At 37.0% G+C, this 22,410-nt stretch overlaps 1 protein-coding gene across 1 annotated transcript in view; it reads right to left on the reverse strand.

Annotated features, from left to right (window-relative positions):
* The window catches only part of LOC118277507 (chondroitin proteoglycan 1), a 40,157-nt gene extending 22,131 nt beyond the window's left edge, over window positions 1-18,026 (reverse strand). The window contains exon 1 of the mRNA XM_035596335.2: window positions 17,679-18,026. The gene's annotated coding sequence lies outside the window, so the exon portion shown is untranslated. The remainder of the gene's footprint in view (window positions 1-17,678) is intronic.
* Window positions 18,027-22,410: the final 4,384 nt, after the last annotated feature.

A 22,410-nucleotide genomic window follows, 5' to 3' on the forward strand; every position in this document is an offset into this window, starting at 1 on the left:
ACCCACGGTCCTCTACTGTGCATGTCCACTGTTCTGTTCCAGTGCGACAATCGAACAGTTGTGGCCTACTTGCGGAACGAAGGCGGCACAAGATCGCCTCCTCTGATGGATGTAACGCGGAGAGTGTTCAGCCTACTAGTCCTTCATCAGATAAACCTGACAGTCAATTATATACCCGGCATTTACAATGGACATGCGGATCACCTGTCCAGACACAAACGAGTACCAGAATGGCATCTTCTACCTGCTTGCACGGCGAAGATATTTCACAAGTTTGGCACTCCGGTAATAGATCTATTTGCGTCCAGTCGGGCCAACGTAGTAGCCAACTACGTGTCGCTGGATTTGACAGACACCCAAGCGATATTCCACAATGCCTTTTCCCGGCAGTGGAACTATCACCTTGCGTGGGTGTTTCCACCACCATATATGATACCCAAGGTGCTGGCCCATCTCAACTCGGCGATCGGGCTGTACCTGTTAATCGTCCCCCGGTGGAGTCGAGTTTTCTGGCGGGCCGATCTCAAAGCCCGAGCAGTAGCATCTCCGTGGTCGATCATCAATCTCAAGGAGTATCTAATAGACACCACGACCGGCCTGCCACCCCCCAAGGTCCAAGAGATGGCGCTCGAGGTCTGGAAGTGTGGGGGTGGGCGGAAAGTCTAACGGGTTGGAATGAGGATCAAATACGATTACTCAGATCTTCGTGGCGTACTTCGACCCTAAAAACCTACAAGGTCGCATGGGATCGATGGGTATCTTGGTCAAAAAAGTATAATTTGGACCCCTTTCACCCTACAGGGCCCATGGTTGCTCGATATCTAGCAGACCTATATCTTATCAACAAGTTGTCTTATAACACTATTTTGCTTCACAAATCAGTGGTAGCTACTCTGTGCAATGCAGAAGATGCTGGACAAATTAGTTCACATACATTGGTGAAACACGTCTTAAAGTCAATAGCTTTAAAGAAACCGGTCACCCATAAGCCTCCAGTCTGGAATATAGATACCCTGACCTCCTTCTTAAGCTCAAACACTGTAGATGAAAATAACCCTTTCGCTGCTTCTCGTCATACAGCAACACTCCTCCTCCTGTGCTCAGGCAGACGAGTTCATGACCTGACATTGCTGCTAGTGGACTCAGATCATTGTGTCGATGACGGCAGTAATATTATTTTAAAACCAATGTTTGGCTCTAAAACCGATAGTGACACTCATAGGCAATCCGGTTGGAGGTTACTACCTAATACTACTTGTAAAACTCTGGATCCAGTATTTTGGGTCAGAAAATTAATTGATCTCCTTAAAGACAGACGAGATTCAGTTAACTGTCCCAACTTATTTATCAATATTAGAGGAAAAGCAAAGGCGGCCTCTCGCACTGTGATTGCGGGATGGGTTAAAACCGTGCTAACAGAGGCTGGCATACCTGTTACACCGGGAAGTTTACGTTCAGCTGTATCCTCAAAAAATTGGTCTGATAACTTTCCTCTGGATGAGATTTTGTCCAGAGGAAATTGGAAGTCTAAAGATACCTTTACACGTTTCTACAGACGAGAGATAGTGCCAGCCTCTGCTAGCAATAGCATTACCAGAATGTTTAATCCAGCTGATTAAAGTCTATTATTATTATCAATACCAATTATTTTCATTGATTATTGATTGATTATTTGTAACAGAGGAATGTTGTTAGTAAAGATTTGTTAGTGATTGTTTGTAAAGAAAATAAAGTATGATCCCATAATATAAAGTGTTATTTATTTCTTACACATACTAAAGCTGATTTTTATGTAATATCACACTATCTCTCAAATGGCTTTTCTTTCACATTGGCGTCCCCACCACCAGGCGATAACAAACACGTCTCAAATAGTAAGCTTCAAATAACGGTCAAGAATTTAATAACAGCGTTTTACCTGAAATAAAACGCTTATTAAATACTTACCTTATTTGAAGCTTACAAATAATTTCTGCCTGGTATTTTCGACTCAATGATTTGAGAACGTCCTCGACCGTCCAACCGAGCTCGGACCTGCCTGGTGGGGATAGTGCGAGCGAGACAGACGTATAAGAGTGAAGGAGAAGGACATATGTAGCCGGAAATCAGGTAGGGCCTATCTCAAATAGTAAGCTTCAAATAAGGTAAGTATTTAATAAGCGTTTTATTTCAGGTAAAACGCTGTTATTTGTTTGTTTTGTCGTTGCATTCTCGTAAACCTTGCGCAGGAGTGGGTCAGACGCGTGAGAGCTCAGACCTCGAACGCAAACGTGAACCAGAGTGAGTGAACTATGAGTATGGTTTTTATTATCTATTGTATTTCTTTTTTTAATCTTGGTCAATAAATACGAAACTCTGGGAAAGCTGTGAATAGCCCCAAATAACTGCTGAGCATATAAATGGTCGCGATTTCGGTCAAAGTTATCGAAATTATGGAGTTCTTTAAAAATTTTCAGTAGTAACAAGAAGTTTGGCCCTGTGTATGACAACAGGCTCACCCCTATTTAACGCGACTCATAACATAACTAGTTTAAAGTAGGTAAGTACCACTGCTATCTACAACTCTGTGTAAACCAAAAGTTCATTACTTATGTACAACTAGCTACTTCCGCGCGGTTTCACCCACACTGCTTAGTTCCTATTGATCGTGGCGTGATGATTTATAGCCTATAACCTTCCTCAATAAATGCACTATTCAACACAAAAAGAATTTTTCAAATCGGACAAGTAGTTCCGCAGATTAGCGCGTTCGTTCAAACAAACAATGAATATTAGTATAGATTATGTAGATACATATGTCCTAACATATTGTACATCTAGTCTGTCCGTTTAATTCATTCAGCGCCTAATCTATGGCGACCAGGGCCCTTCATCACAGCACTCCTACCTATACAAATAATTATCGATATCAACCAGTTCCCACGGTACCGGAGTAAGGACATCGATTGCAACACCCATTCTTTGGTCGCCGCTCACCGCCAACCATTGCCAACCGTTGGCAACCAATGGCAACCATTGGCGGACTGCTCGATATTGTAGTTTTACGTAAAATGAATCCCACAAAAACATTTCATGTTAAATGTTGCCAAGACGAGACCATATAGCTCGCACTGTCAAAAAGTAATCAGATCCCGTGTAGAGCCAAGTTTCTAACCCTATACTTTTGAACTGGCGAGTCGGCCGCACGGACTTTTTGCTATTCGTCATATGGGCTTGAGGTTAAAAATCTATTCAATCTTCTAAACTCTTTCCGTGCGGCCAACTCGCCAGTTCAAAAGTACAGGGTTAGAAACTTGGCTCTACACGGGATCTGATTACTTTTTGACAGTGCGAGCTATATGGTCTCGTCTTGGCAACATTTAACATGAAATGTTTTTGTGGGATTTCATTTCTTTTTGTAGGTTGCTTATGATAGAAAGATAAAATGAGCGACAAATTCACCTACTAAACTACTAAATTTATAAGAAAATTGGAAACGTAATCCTAATACTTTTTATCAATGAAAATTAAAACACTAGTATCTAAACCTTTACCTACTAAACTACTAACAATTAAATATTAGGCGAATGGTTTTTTTCTCCGCGATAGCAAACTTTTAAATCACCGAAATATTCCGAAAACTTTTCATTCAACGAGACAACCGTCAACGACGTCTGCCCTCGCGCGTCTGCCCGCGTTCGGGTGCCGCGCTCGCTGACGGGCCTATTATTTTTAGCTACTGCGCGGGGACGAGGGGGCAGGTGGCGGGCGTTGGCGCATACTATACTTACGATGCTTATGTTCAAAAGTATAGGTTGATTAATAAACACTTACCGAAGTGAAGTGTAGTAATATTATTCATATCTAAGTACTTATGGGTAGGATAATGTTTTGATTTGATGAAAAGTTTGTGTTCTATGTACTTGTGTATAATTTTCAGATCTCAAGCAGGAAATAGGGAATTAAGTTTCCCTATTTCAGATTTTTACCCCTCCGCGGCCGCATTCAGACCTCTAGCGTCAAAAGTTGCGGAAGTCTCGAACAAACTTTCACCCCCTAGTTTAAGGGGTTGGGGGGTAAAAGTTCCGAGTTTTAGGATTTTTTTGTTGTTTAGGTACTAATACTAGCTTACATACCAAATTTCAGTTTTCTAGGACTTCAGGAAGTACCTTAAGAATTTTGTTGATCATCAGTGAGTGAGTGAGTGAGTGAGTGACGAAATCGGGGTATTTTAGATATCAATAAAATCTAAAGTATAAGAGCTATGCAATTGAAACTTTAGAGGTTTATTAAGTCTACCACTGACATTATATCCTGAAAATTTTGTTTATCTGGTATAACCCAAATTCAAGTTATGAAGGTTCAAAAATACGACGAAGCGCTTCGAGAAAAGGTAGGTAGTGCCCTTGCGCTTGCGCTTCGCTTGGCTCGTCTTGGCGGGGGCACTACCGTGCCCCCAGATCAATTTACATGTTTATAGACGTTGCTATGAATGTTGATTGAAATATTTTAATTGTTGCTGTTGTGATTTCTAAAAGGAAGCCATTTTGTTTAGGTATGCATAGTTTTACACCAACAGCTTTAGCTACTTTTCTGTTCTGGGTTGTACTGAACACAATTTGACTGACTCAGTGGTCGAATCGGGATCGATTATAAGTTCGGGTAATGTATTATTCGGGCTTTTTCGATAGAACAGGGTCTGAATTATAATACTATAAAAAAAAAAATTTACAAACGTATAAAAAGTTTTAGGCCAAAATATATCGTAACTTGCTGTAATTTACCGCACTGAGTGCAAATTTATTTAATTTCACAATACATAGAACCCAAAATGCATGAACTAGACTAGATATGTGCCCCACTGTGTGCAACACTCGACACTTTATGTAAGCAACCGTTTACCTAGTTTATATTTACTCATTTATATGTATTGCCCAAATTTAGTTTATTATAACTTACTTCTTTTTTGTTAAATGAATATTATATTTTTTCCTTTAATCATAATTATTAATTGAGTGTGTGTGTGTGTGTGTGTGTGTGTGTCAGCCGAACAAGGACGGCAACATACATCTGAATCGGAAAAATATTATTTTTGGTTATTTAAATTCAATAGGTAACTATATAGTCCGGAATTGTGGTTAATGGGTCGTAATTGGCTAACCCATGAAGCAAGTAGAAAGAGGAGATGCCATGGACTAACCCATTAACATAAAAAAGCGTCAGAAATATCTCTGCATTCCATACTATAAAACAACTTAATAATTGTACCTATATGTGTATTATTATGTAAATCAACACCAAATTCACAACACAACACAACAAAGCAGTAATCAATAAGCCTTAGGCAGAAATACATACAATATACAACATAAATAACAAGATAACATAATAAAATTACGAAACAAATAGTTACCTCACTAACATTCGAACCCATGGTCGAAATAATTGAATATCTCAAATAATCATAATATGTTATATTTGCATGCAACACACAGTTACACAAAACCATTATAACCTGACCCTTGAAAGTACGGCAACATCATACAAACTGAGTCCAAGATAAACTGGCTATGTATAGTTTGATGTGCAGTGTGTACGTGAGTTAAGAGACCGCCTTGAATTTATTTGTTGAATGTAAAAGTAAATATTGAGTATAATTTGAGGTTTTTGTTAATGTTTATTACTGAAACTGGTTTATGTGGTCTTGACCTATGCATGTGTGCTATCATAGTTTAAGGTTAGCATTGGTAAAATGCATGCTGTGCTATTTGTGATGAATTCAATTGTAGGGTGAGGTGTATTCAGCTGATTAATATTTTTTGGCTCGGTTTTTGGTTCCGTAAAGTAGCCAAAAGGTAGCACATTCGTACCCTTAGTACGAGTGTGTTCTACGTTTAAAGCAATCGAAACGAAAGCGCGTTCAGCGCTCTGATTGGCCGGCTTGAATAAACCAACCAATCAGAGCGTCGAATGTGCTCATAAAGTAAGCTCATACTAAGGGTAGAGATTATATTGTAAGTCCCATGTAGAATAGGTGGTAAGCCATATACCGTAAGGTTTTGCCATATACCGGGCACATTTCCAGACTCCGTGTTACTACTGAGAAATTTTCGAAAAACCGAAAAAATCCCATCAATACTTTGCCCAACCCGGGAATCGAACCTTAGACCCCTTGCCCAACACTCGTACTTGCAACCACTCGGCCAACGAAGCTGTATTTTCAATCATTGAGAGGCATTTGTCTTCTCCATTTACTCATCATCAAGTTATTGATTCCCGAGTACAGTGACCTCCATGATCACCAATATTGTCATTTGTTGACTTAGACGTACATTTCGAAAGCTGCCTTGACCTTTACAATCGAATCTCGTCTAACACAGGGCCACGAGATGACTGAGCCATTGTGGTTTATCTGACCACAATGATAATTAAATTAACCACGTAACTTATAATAACTATCATTTTTTTTATGGAGGATAATCATCTAATGATTTCCCGCCATGGGCGAGGTGAGAGGGAGTGTCAGAGTCTTACTGACAAAAACCACGATGTTTTTTCTTCTGCTTTTCAAACCGGAGCCCCGGTAATCCGCTAGGCAGTAAGTAGCTCCGGGATAATGACTATCATGGTTTAATTTATTCTTCTTATATATATTATAGTAAATGGGAAATCTTTTCGCTTTGAATTACTCCTTAATTCCAATTCAGTATTTTTTTTTTGTTTTTGTTTAATAAATTTTGCCCCTTACTAGGATGTCTTCCTGTGTCGTGAGAGCGTTTACAAACATACAAGTTCACATACACATGATACCCAGACCCGAAACAACTATTAGTAGATCACACAAGTTCATACTCGTAAGTTAAACATTTCAAGTGATAAATGATAAATGATAAATGATATTTATTTCTGTAAATAGATTATAAAATAACACTTTTACACGTCAATATTTCAAATAGCTAGATGAGGCCGGCATTTCCTATCTGACTACTCTGAGAAGAAATGCCGAAACAAACTCAGAGGTCATAGTCTCTTTTAAAGTCCAGACAAAATCAATTAAAGATGTCGGAGAACCGTGCAAGTTTATTCTGTAGTGGTCTTTTGAGGAAAGAACCACAGCAGTTTGAGCGGACCTGTTCAGATGGCAGCACGCATGTGTCAGTTTACAATGAGCTCAGCTGACGGCTGTTGCTGAATGATCCGACGAACAATACCTACCAAAAGAACATTTGGGTAGGCCACACAAATGCTCACACTGTCAGAATATAATTAACTAAAAGTGAAATGACTAGGCAAACTCTCGCACGGTCCTCAAACTAACAATTTTAAAAATAATATGTGAAAACAAAAAAATATCGAATGATATTAATGTATATCATGTCAAATTGTATAAAAATGTAACTTGTGTTACAAACATGTCAACATGACCTGTGTGGACATTATAGCGGCTCACTCCCAAGCCTGACTATCATCTAAGTAGTCTTTAATTTTATAAAAAGCTTTACTATACAGTTTTTCTTTAATGACATTTTTAAATTTATTCAGGCTCAAACTTTGAATATCGCTGGGAATTTTATTGTAAAAGCGTATGCATTGACATCTGAACGAACCACTTATTTTCTTAAGTCTAGTAGTGGGAACAATATATTTGTTTTTACTTCTAGTGTTTATATTATGTATATCACAATACTTTTTGAATAAATTAATGTTTTTGTGAGCATACACTACATTTTCATAAATGTATTGAGAAGGAACAGTCAATATATTAATTTCTTTAAATAGTTCCCTAAGAGAGTGCCTCGGACTAAGATGATAAATTGATCGAATGGCTCTTTTCTGCAGCACAAAGACAGACTGAATGTCAGCAGCATTTCCCCACAGGAGGATACCATATGACATGATACTATGAAAATAACTAAAGTATACTAATCGCGCTGTATTTACATCGGTCAAATTTCTAATTTTTTTAACGGCATATGCTGCAGAGCTGAGTCTTTTCGACAACTTATCTACGTGTGGAGCCCACTGTAGCTTAGCGTCCAGAGTTATACCTAAAAAGACAGTTGAATCTACAGGGTCCAACTCCTCGCCCTTGATTAGCACGCTGGTTTTCACATGTCTAACATTTGGTGTTGTGAATTTAATGCATTTAGTTTTTGATTCATTAAGTAATAAATTATTGGCACTAAACCAGCGTACTATTTTTGAGAGAGCACTATTTACATGATCACTGACTAATTGTCCACGTTTGAGTTTAAACAATAAAGATGTATCATCAGCAAACAGTACTATCCCATGGTTATCCTTCACAAGGTAAGGTAAATCATTAATATAAATAAGAAAGAGAAACGGGCCGAGAATTGACCCCTGCGGAACACCCATCCTAACAATAGACCCGGAGGAAACTTTTCCGTTAATGTCGACTCTCTGAATCCTATCACTCAAGTATGAAATAAGAAGATCCAGAGAGCTGCCCCGTATTCCATAATGGGATAGCTTCCTGATCAGTGTTTCATGAGAGACACAATCGAACGCCTTGGATAAGTCACAAAAAATACCCAATGCGTCGGCCGAGTCCTCCCATGCATCATAAATGTTATTAAGAAGTTCAACACCGGCATCAGTTGTTGAACGACCCCTTGTAAAACCAAACTGGTTTCCATGTAATAATTTATTTCTATTAAAGAATCTTTGCAACTGATATAGAATAATTTTTTCAAAAATTTTACTGAATGTAGGTAGTACTGAAATAGGTCTAAAGTTAGTGGGGTCAGAAGTACTACCCGATTTAAATAACGGAGTTATTTTACTATTCTTCATGAGATCAGGAAACACACCACGATCGACACAGTTATTAAAGATTAGAGCTAATACGGGTGCTACAATATCTATTACAGAGCCGGTAATGTACACAGAATTACCCCACAGATCTGCAGTCTTTTTCTTGTTCAAGGTATGGAACGTTTTGACAATATCTGTATAATCTATGTGTTCGAAAGAGAAGCCTAAATTGCAAGCTGCAACATTTTCTTTTAGTAAAGATTCTGCAACTGTGGGAGATGAGTTCAAAGACTTAGTAGTGGATACAGGAACGTCCGAAAAGAAGTTTTCAAATGCAGCTGCGACTTCTGCATCCGATTTAATTACATTATTATCAATTATAAGACTAAATTCACTACTCTTCTCTTTAGACCTCCCTGTTTCACTGTTAATAATACTCCAGGTCGCTTTAATTACATTGTCACTGTTTTTTATTTTAGAGCTCAAGTATAACGATTTTGCAATTGAGCAAACTTTTTTAAATAATTTAGAATATTTCTTTACATATTCACTAAATTCAGTTGTATTAATATATGTTCTCTCGTTATAAAGTTCATATAGGCGTTTCCTACTCTTATAGATGCCAGTAGTTGCCCATTGATTGAAAGACGCATTGCCATGAGCTGGTATGGTTTTAGGTGTGAAGGTGGACTTAAACTCGGTATGGTAAATGTTAAAAAAATCATCACACAAGTTATTAGAATTTTTATTCCTTAATAATAAAGGTATTTTGTCAGTGAGTTTAGATTTGAAAGTTTCAATGCGTCTTTCAGTCTTTGGGTTAACAATAATATGTGGTTTCGACACTTTATTTACTTTATTTGTTATTGAAATTAATTGTCCACAATGATCTGAATCAAGCAATGATATTATTTGTTTATTAGTTGGTACAATGTCAGTATAAATATTATCTAGGCAAGTGGCACTAGTAGGAGTTATCCTAGTGGGCTCCAGAAACAGGTTCGTGAGGTTAAATGAGGCAAATAAACTTACAATTTTTGTACTTAAACTAGAATTTTCTAACAAATTTACATTAAAATCGCCACAAGTAATGATGAATTTATTTGAACTACTGAGTTTATTTAGTACTTCATCTAATACTGTTTCAAAACAGTCATACAAACCAGTAGGTGGTCTATACACACTTAAAACAATAAACCGCTCTAATTCCACACAGGCTATTTCAACAGTACGTATAGATGACTCTTTATACTATTAAATCAGCGAGGAACAATTTGAATCCATATTTTTTTGTGGTCAAAAAAATATCAGTTACTATAATTATTGTACAATTCAATGGTACAATTACTGAATTCCTGCAATAACCCGAGTAGTTACCATTTTATAACGGAGTACACAAAGTACATGCAGAGCGGCCATGATCCCAATAAGGCCCAATCATCATGGTGAGCGGATTGCTCGCATTGTAAACTTAATCCAACACAGCCGATGACAAATGGCTGACTGTCGAGATGATTATGGTGTTTATAATAATGGTAATAACACTAATAACTGTGCTTAAAAACATCATGCAAACTTACTAGTGTTATAAATGTGAGAATGTGTTTGTTTGTCTGGCTCTCGCATCTATATGGAACGTTTTTAGTTCATGTGTTTGGGGAAATGTTTTTGTAGGATATACCCACAAAAACATTTCATGCTAAATGTTGCCAAGACGAGACCATATAGCTCGTACTATCAAAAAGTAATCAGATCTAGTGTGGAGCCAAGTTTGTAGGCGTGCAAACCGTGGACGTAACTAGCGAGTCGGCTGTACGGAAAGAGTTTAAAAGATTGAATAGACTTTTAAGCTCAAGCCCATATTATGACGGATAGCAAAAAGTCCGTGCGCCCGACTCGCCTTTTTTTTGAGGGGGGAAAATCATCCAATGACTTCTCTCGCCTTAGGTGAGGCGAGAGGGAGTGTCAGACTCTTACTGACTAAAAACCACCCCGTTCCTACTCCTGCTTTTCGAACCGGAGCTCCGGTAAACCCGCTAGGTAGTCCAACAACAGTCCAGCAACTTCGGATTACATAAAGGCTGCATTGGCCATCGAGATCGAAATCAATCGAGAGATTTTGTACATTTATTTATTACATAAAAGCTATAAAGATGTAGAGGTGCGTTTACAATATATGAGGTCCAACCTCCGAATTTATTTCTTTACACAACCATTTTCTTCTTTTAGGGCCAATAAACATAATGTTATATATATATTACTTTATTTAGTTACAACTATAATCAAAATACTATATAAACATACAAACGACATTACAAAATTGCACTCCAAACAAGAAATCACTAAGAAAACAAACAAACATTTAGAAACACACAGCAACCGTGCGAAACGACAGCAAAATGCAAATATTTCGAGTGTGCACAAACAAACACAGTGCACAAAGCAAGCACAAGAAACTGCACAATGGCGGACAGAAATCAGTTGGAACGTTGCGACATAGAAATCTAAAGAGAATCGATTCAAGGAAATAATAGTTAGCTACGTAGTAGGTATAGTCAGTGGAAGTAACGGCTCGATCAAGTGCATCGTGTAACATACAGACATGTTTAATTGATTTGTGTATGAATGGTACAACGGTACAACTGCCTCGTTGGCCAAGTGGTTGCAAGTGCGACTGCCGGGCAAGGGGTCTCGGGTTCAATTCCCGGATCGGGCGAAGCATGGTTTTCGGTTTTTCGAAAAAAATCTCAGTAGTAGCCCGAAGTCTGGAATTGTGCCCAGTATATGGCAATAGGCTCACCACCTATTACATGGGACTTACAACATAAATTGTGAAAAGTGGGTGTACATAGTGGTATTACGTGCCATAATGTGCACCTCTGCCTACCCCTTCTGGTATATCGGTGATAGTGAATGTAGAGGTGGATTTCTTTGTAATAAGTAGGTAGGTACTTTAAAGTAACAAAATATTTCATTTAAAATGTACGTGGTTACAATATTTGGTGGTGGTGCCACAACCTCATAACAAAATATAACTTAATTATTATGTTATCGGCTTACTCACGTATTGATTTGACGAGGAACTCGACTAGTTTCAAGCCATGCTAGAGGCTCATATTCATGAGCAGCATTCCGCGACACACGACGCGGCGATTGTCGCGCTGCTACTGATCGCCGCGTCGTGTGTCGCGGATATAAAATAAAATATAACTTACCGATACTACCTACATTGTATAATAATATGTGTCTGTTTAGGTTGTAATATAATTTTGTTAGCAGTGGGTAGACACAGGCAGTACAATGATAGTTATTTTTTGTTTTTTTTATGTTTAAGATTTTTAGTTTAGGGTTTTTAATTTTAGTAAGTCGGTATTTTTAAAACGTAGTTTTGATTTTTATTGACATATAATAAAACAATGCCTACTACTTTACACAGCTCGCTTTGTCAAATTATCTGGAGTAGTATGTAGTATGAGTACGGTCAGACTTGTCACATTTTAAGTCTATTAATTAGAATGACTGCACGGTTGGCGCGGTGGCTGGGCAACTGGCTGCCGTGCAACGTGTCGCGGGTTCGATTCCCGCACGGAACAACTCTTTGTGTGATCCACAGATTGTTGTTTCGGGTCTGGGTGTGATGTGTATGTGAATTTGTATGTTTGTAAACGCACCCACGACACAGGAGAAAATCCTAATGTGGGGCAACGTTTAAAAAAATAGAATATAATAAAAAGTCAAAACAATTTTATTAATTATTTATGGGACTTTAATAATACATATATTATATTATGGAAATCCCTTATACTCATCGTCACTCGTCTCCTTCACACGGTCCGTATGCAACCACATAGACCCCTGGAGTGCACTGCATACACATCTGGTTTCTGTAGGTCACGCCATCCGAGCCACACACTGGCCTATAGACCAATGCACAAGCACAATGTTTGACTGGTACGTGACCAGAAGCAGTGAGATTGACAATTGAGAGATAAATGATCACCAGCTTTACTGCAAACATCTTGAAATAATTCTTCAATAAATACCAATCTTCCACCTTTAACTTTAGATCTCACGGTCTCCGGCTGCTGTTGTATTTATTCTGATTATTATTTTCAACAAATACACACTTATATAACTATCACCGGGAATGGAAAATTAATACTTACATCGAAACTAAATTAATCGGAAAATCCATTTAAATTATTATGTACCTATTTCTAGAAAAACAAATACCTAATCAACTGAAATTAATACAATATTTTCTGTCATGTATTAATTATCCGATAAGAAATAGTAATTGGGTAGGTATATTTTATAAATTTAAATTTTTTTAATTCAATTATAGTTACTAAAAATATCACGGTTCTCTAAAATCGCTCACGTACATTAATTGGGAAAAACTCTACCTACTATTTTCGAGTCACAGAGGGACTCTTCGGCTCTGGAGGGATTTGTTACTTAATTCAGTATGTCTCACAATAGTTATTATAAACATATTATGGTTGTTCATTGCTAACGAAGAAAACAAATTGTCACCCAATAAATCATTACAATTTACATAAATAATAATTATGTAAGTTTGTGTCTGTGTAATTTCGAAGTGATTTTAACTTAAAGGTGTATTAGAACTTTACCTAAAAACAAAGATTTCAGCTCAATCAGGATATAAAGAAAAAAAAAGTCTTTAGTCACACTGTCAGATACTGACAAGGCCGCGGTGGCTTACAATACTTATTATAAGTACAGAGCCACAAGACCATAAAAATAAGAGGTATTCCTCCAAGCGCAACTGTTTTGAAGCGCACCTATCCAAGCGCATCTATATTATTCCTCCAAGCGCACCTGTTAGTAGCACTTCGAGAAACTATTAATTATTTTTATTCCTCAAAGCTATGTTCAAAAATAGGGAAGAGAATGAAATATAAAAAAAAAAATTTTAATAGTTCCTCGAAGCGCTACTAACAGGTGCGCTTGGAGGAATAATATAGATGCGCTTCAAAACAGTTGCGCTTGGAGGAATACCTCAAAAATAAATCCAAATTCAACAGAAACAGAAAAAAAGCGAAGCAATAAAGTGTCGCGGGGTTACGACAAATGACCCAGAATCACCAGACTAACGCCAAACTTCGTGAAATGATTATCGAAATCATCGTGACGATGATCCGATGACAGCACGTCATGTTACCACAAAAAAGTCGGTTTTTTTTAAACGTAGTTTTAATTTTTATTGACATATAATAAAAAGTCAAAACAATTTTATTAATTATTTATGGGACTTTAATAATACATAATATTATGGGAATCCCTTATATCTTCACTCGTCTCCTTTACACGGTCCGTATGCAACCACATGGACCCCTGGAGTGCACTCCATGCACATCCGGTTTCCGTAGGTCACGCCATCCGAGCCACACACAGGCCTATAGACCGCTGGACAAGCACAATTTTTGACTGGTCCGTGATAAGAAGCAGTGAGATGGACAATTGAGAGATAAATGATCACCAGCTTTACTGCAAACATCTTGAAATAATTCTTCAATAAATACCAATCTTCCACTTTTATCTTTAGATCTCACGGTCTCCGGCTGCTGTTGTATTTATTCTGATTATTATTTTCAACAAATACACACTTATATAACTATCACCGGGAATGGAAAATTAATACTTACATCGAAACTAAATTAATCGGAAAATCCATTTTAAATGATTATGTACCTATTTCTAGAAAAACTAATACCTAATCAACTGAAATTAATACAATATTTTCTGTCATGTATTAATTATCCGATAAGAAATAGTAATTGGGTAGGTATAATTCAGTATGTCTCACAATAGTTATTATAAACATATTATGTTTGTTCATTGCTAATGGAGAAAACAATTATTATTGTCACCCAATAAAGCATTACAATATACATAAATAATATTTATGTAATTTTGTGTCTGTGTAATTTCCAGGTGATTTTAACTTAAAGGTGTGTTAGAAATAACTTTACCTAAAAACAAAGATTTCAGCTCAATCAGGATATCAAGGAAGAAGGGTGTGTTTAGTCACACTGTACTGACAAAACCGCGGTGGTTTACTATATTATAAGTAGAGAGAGACCATAAAAATAATAAGAGGTATTCCTCCAAGCGCAACTGTTTTGAAGCGCACCTTTTTATTCCTCGAAGCGCACCCATGTTTAAAAGTAGGGAAGAGAATGAAATATGAAAAAAAATATTTTTAATAGTTCCTCGAAGCGCTACTAACAGGTTGGTGCGCTTGGAGGAATAAAATAGGTGCGCTTCAAAACAGTTGCGCTTGGAGGAATACCTCAAAAATAAGTCCAAATTCAACAGAAATCAAATATTCTTAAAACAAAGAAAAAAGCGAAGCAACAAAGTGTCGCGGGGTTACGACAAATGACCCAGAATCACCAGACTAACGCTAAACTTCGTGAAATGATTATCGAAATCATCGTGACGATGGTCCGATGACAGCACGTCATGTTACCACAAAATAACCAAATACTTCAATCAGTTTGTTACTGTATTGACCAATCAAAGGTCTCATCATCAGTAGCAACAGGCCGTAACAATCCACTGCTGGATAAGGAAGCTGTATAATCTCTTTTTTGAGGAGTTATAGAGACCACCCCTTTCCTTCTCCTGCTTTGAGCCGGAGCCCGAGTGGCGAGCTATAATCTCAACGCTTGGTGGGCTGGTTGGAGATTGCAGGTTAAAACTGAAGAGTTTATTTCTTTGTTTATGGATGGATGCGCTAAACTGTGGAGCTACAGTTTGATTTAATCTTAATCTAAATCTTTAAAATTATTTTTGAGTTGTATAATCCTTTCATCGAGGAAGATTATACACTATGCGTGTTTTATCAGTCATGTCAGTTACGACCAATGGGAGTAGAGTGGGTGAATCCGCACGGAAGTAACTATTTAGTTATTTAAGAACAATAAAAGGAGGGAAATTCTGTTATTTAAGCATTTTATCAGATTTCACTTTTGTATTTTTTATATTCAGAACTTCATGTTCTATTTTTAGAAAAAAAGTGGAATAAGTAATATCTGCCAGGAAATAATAATCATTTGCTTAACCAGGCTAAAACTTGTACAGCTTGCATCGATAGACATCATTAGGGTCTAATTTAATTCACAAGAAGTCTTCTTAAAAAAAAAACTTCCAATTGCTAAACGCCTCCTAATAGCGTCCTATCTACCTGTGTCCAGATCAAATTCGGTTCAGCAGTTACAAGGTGAAAGCGCAACAGACGAACAAAAACTTTCGTTACATTACTTATGATTACAATGGCTCCTATCTATCTATATCACGGTTCATAGAACAGTAACAAGACTATTGGTTGTCGGTCAGTGACCTCGCAGACTATTGTCTAATGCTATCACCAAATTGATTTTGGTAAGTTACTCTCTCTTGGCTACTCAACAGACAGTAGCCAGATAAATGGGAGATAGAAGATAATCGGAGATATCTAAGCGCATGCCTAATGGGTGTTGCCCCAGCGCAATCACAGGTTTGTCGTCATTATTTGTTTTCCTTACTACGAGAGGCCTGGGGGCTTACTCTAATTCAACGAAAAACGAAATTTCGTCCGAAACTTCGCAGATTGCATACTACAATTCTATTTATTGCGAACTTTCGTGAACAAGAATGAATTAATAAAATGAAGATAATTAAATAGGTTTTGATATGGAATTTAAAAAAAACGTTATATTAAGTATTTTTTAGTAAATCAATAAAACCTACGGCCGAAAATTAAACGAAACTTCGCATTCGAGAACCTGAGTAGGCCCCCAGGTAACTAATAGCAATTATTGTAATAGAAAGATCTATCGGAACTGTATGGTATAAGCCGGTAAACGAGCATACGGATCACTTGATGATAAGCAATGGGCTCCGACCATGGGCACCCGAAATACCACTTTGACTTTGACTGTACGGTTGGTACAGTTGCTGGGCAATCAACTACCGTGCAACGTGTAGCGGGTTCGATTCCCGTACGGAGCAACTTTTTGTTTCATCTACAAATTGTTATTTCGGGTTTACGTGAAAATCCTTATATGAAGCAAAGTTTTTTTTTTTTAAATAATAACTTTTAAATTTTCGTAATTTGGAGTCCTGAAAACAAACTACAATCACATAATATCTCAAGACCTTCAATAAGGTAGGTCTACCACCCACAGATCTGGTGATCTATCGCAAGATTTAAAGCCAATATGCCATTGCCACACGTACTTGTAGTTTATAAAACATAAATAATGTTGGTACCGCCTCGCTAATTATGTTGGGTACGAAATACTCAAGTGTACTTGCTTATTTATTGACCAAGTACTTAGATAAACCTCCTTGGTGGAGTTGTTTGAAATTGGGCTGCTTAGTGTACGGTTTGGGTTAATGGTTGGTACTTAACTACATAAATGCTGTTTCCATTGATATCCAATATTTCTGTTTTGATGAATAAAATATTTTTTATTATTCGCTACTGATTTTCCCTGCATTTTCTTTGCTATAAACCTCACGGAGCCCAAGACCTTTCCAACGAATGCAAAAAAATCGGTTCGTGCGTTTTGGAGTTATAGCGTCAGGAAGGAAAACCCGACTTATTTTTATATAACAGATAAACAAAGTCTTATAATAATTAATATAAAACCAATATTAACGACGTAGTCATAAGCGACAAAGTACGGCCTTCTTATGTTTTTTAAAATTAAATTTTCATTTACGCAATTTCATTTTTAATTCTTGCAACACTTCATATTATGTTTTTTGAAATGTCGTAATAAACTAACGAACCAAACTCAAAAAATATTTTGTAACGGAACAAATGAACAATCTTCCTACATCTTGAAATATCAGAGAAACTTTAAATGATAAGGTCAAATATTGCAATCGTAAAAAAATTAAATTACCTGAATATTGCCGGCGAAATATAATTTCTAAACACACTAAATTGCCAACACTATAAATTGTCACTTATTGTCCATTTTATTTGCAACAAAACACTAAATAAACTAAATTAATTTTGACGTAAAATATTAAATCACAACTGCTGCACAGATAACAATAAATATTTTTACTAACAAAACTAGGCTGAATGTAGACTGACGCGCGCGTTTGCCGCCAAAACGCGGTGAAATGTCAGTTGCAGCGCGCGAAAGGTCGCTCGCGCTGTGGCGGGGGGCGAAATATTGTTCATGTAATTTGTTAAACCGGAAAATATTATGAGACTCCGCTGCGTTATGCGACGTAGTCATATTTATGTAATATTAAATGCTACTTAACATCTAAGTAGGCAGCATCGTAATATTTTTGTTGATGGCAACACGGTATTAAACGGATTTCATAACCTATACGCGATGCGCGTTCTCAAATATTTTGATTTTCATTGCAATGTGTTTTGTTAGTGACTACTTCAAGGTTTATAATATTTGAGTGCCTCATAATTACAAACTTTCGTACCTCGCAACAGTACAATACCAACCAATTACTTCATTCATTGCTGTTTAAATAAAATACTAAGCAAATATTGACTCAAATGTTCTTTATCTCAAAAACAAACTACTGGAAGCAAGCATTCATAGACCATGGTGACCACTGACCATCAAGTGGGCAAAGCGCTTTCTTGCCACTGTCGTTTAAAAAAACAGTATTTTCATTGTAAAGTAACGCATGCTAAATATGTTCTAACATCGGTCGGTACTGACGAAGGCTAGCCACTGGACTGTGCCGCCTATTGTGCACGGGAAGACTCGCTGATGTAACACATTTGTAACACCAGCTCGCAATGTTGATTTAATATATTTTCTATTTATTAAACGACTTCTAATCGAATCTTACGAGTGAAATCGAGATAGAGTCTCCTAAACCTGTTGGAAAAACCGCTTAACTATATTTATTACCAAATTCCTGATCCTTCTCTCCCCAAAAGCGTGATCAGATCGAACACTTGTAAGTCCTCTGATTTTGTCCATGGGTAACTGTAGTTACTTAAGACCTTAAAGCTGTCTGTTACTATGAAGAAATATCTGTCGCACAAGTTTGCTATGAAACACAGATTTTTTAGAATCTTAATGTGAAAAGTCAACGGATTGGCACAGAACAATGTTTATAGACATTAAACAGGCGTTTGTAAAGATTTCACAGCAAACGAGTGCTAACAAGTTATCCGTTTCGTAAACCACACTCAAATTGCTATGGAAGACAATAAAATCAAATAAAAAAAAGATAGCAATAAAAATAAGACGTTTTGACATGTCTCGTTAAATTCAATTTGATCTTCCTGCGATCTCTGGGTCACCTAGAGTGGGAATCAGAGATATACCAAACTCCCTAGCGCCTGACCTTCATGTCTTGTGCCTGATAATGACAATGATATATAGGTAGTCATACCTTCATCATGAGGTTCCGGCTCGAAAAGCAAGAGTAGGAAAGGGGGTGGTTATTAATCAGTTAGAGTCTGACACTCCTTCTCGCCTCGCCCAAGACGGGAGAAGTCATTGGATGATTTACCCCACTCACAAAACAATACTAATCTATACTAATATTATAAAGCTGAAGAGTTTGTTTGATTGTTTGTTTGTTTGTTTGAACGCGCTAATCTCAGGAACTACAGGTTAATAGGAATCGAGCAGAGCGGGTGAAACCGCGCGGAAGTAGCTAGTTGATCATAAACTACCTTTAGTACTATGTGTGTAAATAAGATCAACTCAAAATCAACCTAGCAATATTTTTCACGTAAGCAACCCTAAATAAAACGATGATTCCGATAATCTCACAAGCTATAAGCAAGATATTTGATAACAATAATGCCTGCACATTATATTGAAGTTAATGCAGGATGTAAACAATTATATAGTAAGTAATGTGTAGGAAGTATGTGGCAATGTGCGCGGCGAGTCCTGTGTGAGGTGCGATGGTATCTAGGCAGATGTTGCGAATTAACGCCGGCGCGTGCTCACGGGAAATATCGAATTTTATATTGCGACACTATACACAGATAGTGGTCTTATAACAATGTTTCAACTTGTATGTATGTTGAGAAGATGATCTTTAGTAATGACGATGTATTTTGTTTGTTAATATTTTTTCTATAAATCTGTAAATGAGGAGAAGAATTGTAGTCATTTATTTCTCTTATCGGAGCATGCTCTTGTACTATTGTCTCCATATCAACCACAAGAATGTCTGGGAACTGTTGAATATAGCCGTTTCTCAAAATATTTTAGATCTGTCGATTGGAAGCATTGAGCATAATCTGCGATTTTACTAGATTGTCTATCCACCATATAGGTAGACGTCTTCCGCTGTGATTACACATAGGCGTCTCTGATAGCAAGATACAGAGACCGATTTTTTAAATAGTCAGATAAACTGTACCATCCTTCATAAATGATCTACAATATAATGCATCAAGTATATACCAGCCGAGCACATGTCATTACATAAGCCGCCCAACAAGGCCGGTTGCGATAATGTGCACTGATAACATACATATACAGTTTAACTCTACCAAAGTCTAGTTTTGTGAGCTCCAGCTAATGGGTGTGACCTACATTACTTTTATTGTACCTTGGAAATAATTTTACAAATAATTTGCTTCTAAATTTATAAGTACTGCTAAAATATAATTGGCTTCCTGACGTTATTCTGCCACTATTTGTTTGCCATGTTTTACAATAACTGTTGGTTTTCCATTAAACAAATTAATATCTAAAGCTGTATTATAAAAAGTATTATATTGCTGTTGTCCTGATTGAAAATTATAGAAGCTAGTAGCTATACTTGCTTGTTCAGATTGTGATTATACTTCAAATGTTAACCCTTAAACACACCACACATATTAGATAATTCAATCACATATCGCTATTGTCGCTATCAATTATGAGGATTTCACTAACATATCCCAAAAGTACAACAACCATTATTAAATGATACTAGTCTCATATAAGACTATGAACAAAGTATTCTGCAAAGTATAACAATACCAACTACTCTACAACACCAACCTTGTTCGCAAAATTCGAAACTCTATACCAACAGATCACTTGCACAATATTAGTTTCTCACAAAACACGAGCATATTCTCAGATCTCAGTAACAAAATATTCAACCACACTGTAGATATAATGGCGACCACAAGCCGCGAACGAGATAATTCCTACAGACCTAAGACCCAACACGTTCGTATACGCGGCTCAAATATGTCTTTCATCACGACTTCCACATTTTGCAAATTGCATAGGCCCTAAAATGATGCCCTGAGGCACACCATGATCGGGACATTAAGTAATCTAATGATGCCTTACAAATTTGTACCGTCGTGATCGCTCGGAGGTTAAGTAGACTGAACACCACGAGGATGGAAGGCTGAATGGATGGTAACAGCTTAACTATACATCTTTAATCGTTTTTAATAGGACACGAAGTAACTCTTCTACCAAGAAGCAAGGTTGAAGCCAAAATCCTTAAACATTTTAAAAGTAGATTTTGTTCTTTCTTCTATACACTACAAATAACTGGCTTCATTGCCGACATCTGTTATTTAATGGTTATATTTATACAAATGCCTTGACTTTGACAAATGTAACACACATTCACCTTGCACTAATCTCTACAATTACCAGATTATGTTTTTAATAAATGTCACAAGCCTGTTATTTTGAAACGTTATTCTTGATGCTGTGGGCTGTGAGGCCACCTCGCGTATTGATTAGAAATCTGCAGCAGGTGATGAAACGTCGAAATCTAGATTAATAGCTCAGTTTGTAACACAAGAAGTAAATTGAAAAATGACATAACATGATACCTACAATATGAGGTACATATACTTTAACGTCGTACACGCCCGGTCTGTCAACTCAAAGAAATTGAATTTTGAATAATTTATAGTGTAGCCCACAATCATTAAATTTTAAAGCATATTTGCTCTGGAGTGTTTGTTTTTCTATGGAGAAGAATGTGAACTAAGGGCCTCCGCTACATAAGAGGGAATTAACATCTTGACAACTGCCTGGCTTGGCTTTGACAAGTGGTTTAAAGATCGTAATTCAAAATGTTCGAAATCAGAGCAGTATGCTCAGTCTACTAGTAATTATTTTTAATAATCATTAATTTTCTAATGCACACCTACTTATTGGATATCGCGTGATATTAACAAAAGTAATAATAGTTTTTCTTCACTTTTTATTTCCAGTATCGTTCTATTTTCTTCACAATTTTTGCGAAATATAATAAAAACTATCAGTACCAGCAACCTTTCAGCTAGTATAGGAGATAAGCCGGTAACTGTGGAACAATTAGATGCAGCGAAAACGGAAGGTCGGGCCGAGCACGGCGGCCAGCAGACCGGAACGGTTGCGACATAACCTGACCGGCGAGCGACGGCCACAGACGAACTCAATTATTTGCTTATATAAAATTGTAATATTCTATGTTATTACAGTTTTATTTATCACTACATTAACTGTTCTCGAGGGTGTCGTAAGAGCAGACTATGAAAGAGTGCTCTTGGATAAACGTTTTAAACTGCAATCTCCAATTCGCCTCTCAAGTGTGGAGATAGCTAGAGATGTAGTCGCAGCTCTTGGTTATAACACCGTTGATACCAGTGCGTTTACAAATAAAATAATACTAATATATCAA

Source organism: Spodoptera frugiperda, chromosome 10, assembly GCF_023101765.2.
Source record: "Spodoptera frugiperda isolate SF20-4 chromosome 10, AGI-APGP_CSIRO_Sfru_2.0, whole genome shotgun sequence".
NCBI lineage: Eukaryota > Metazoa > Arthropoda > Insecta > Lepidoptera > Noctuidae > Spodoptera > Spodoptera frugiperda.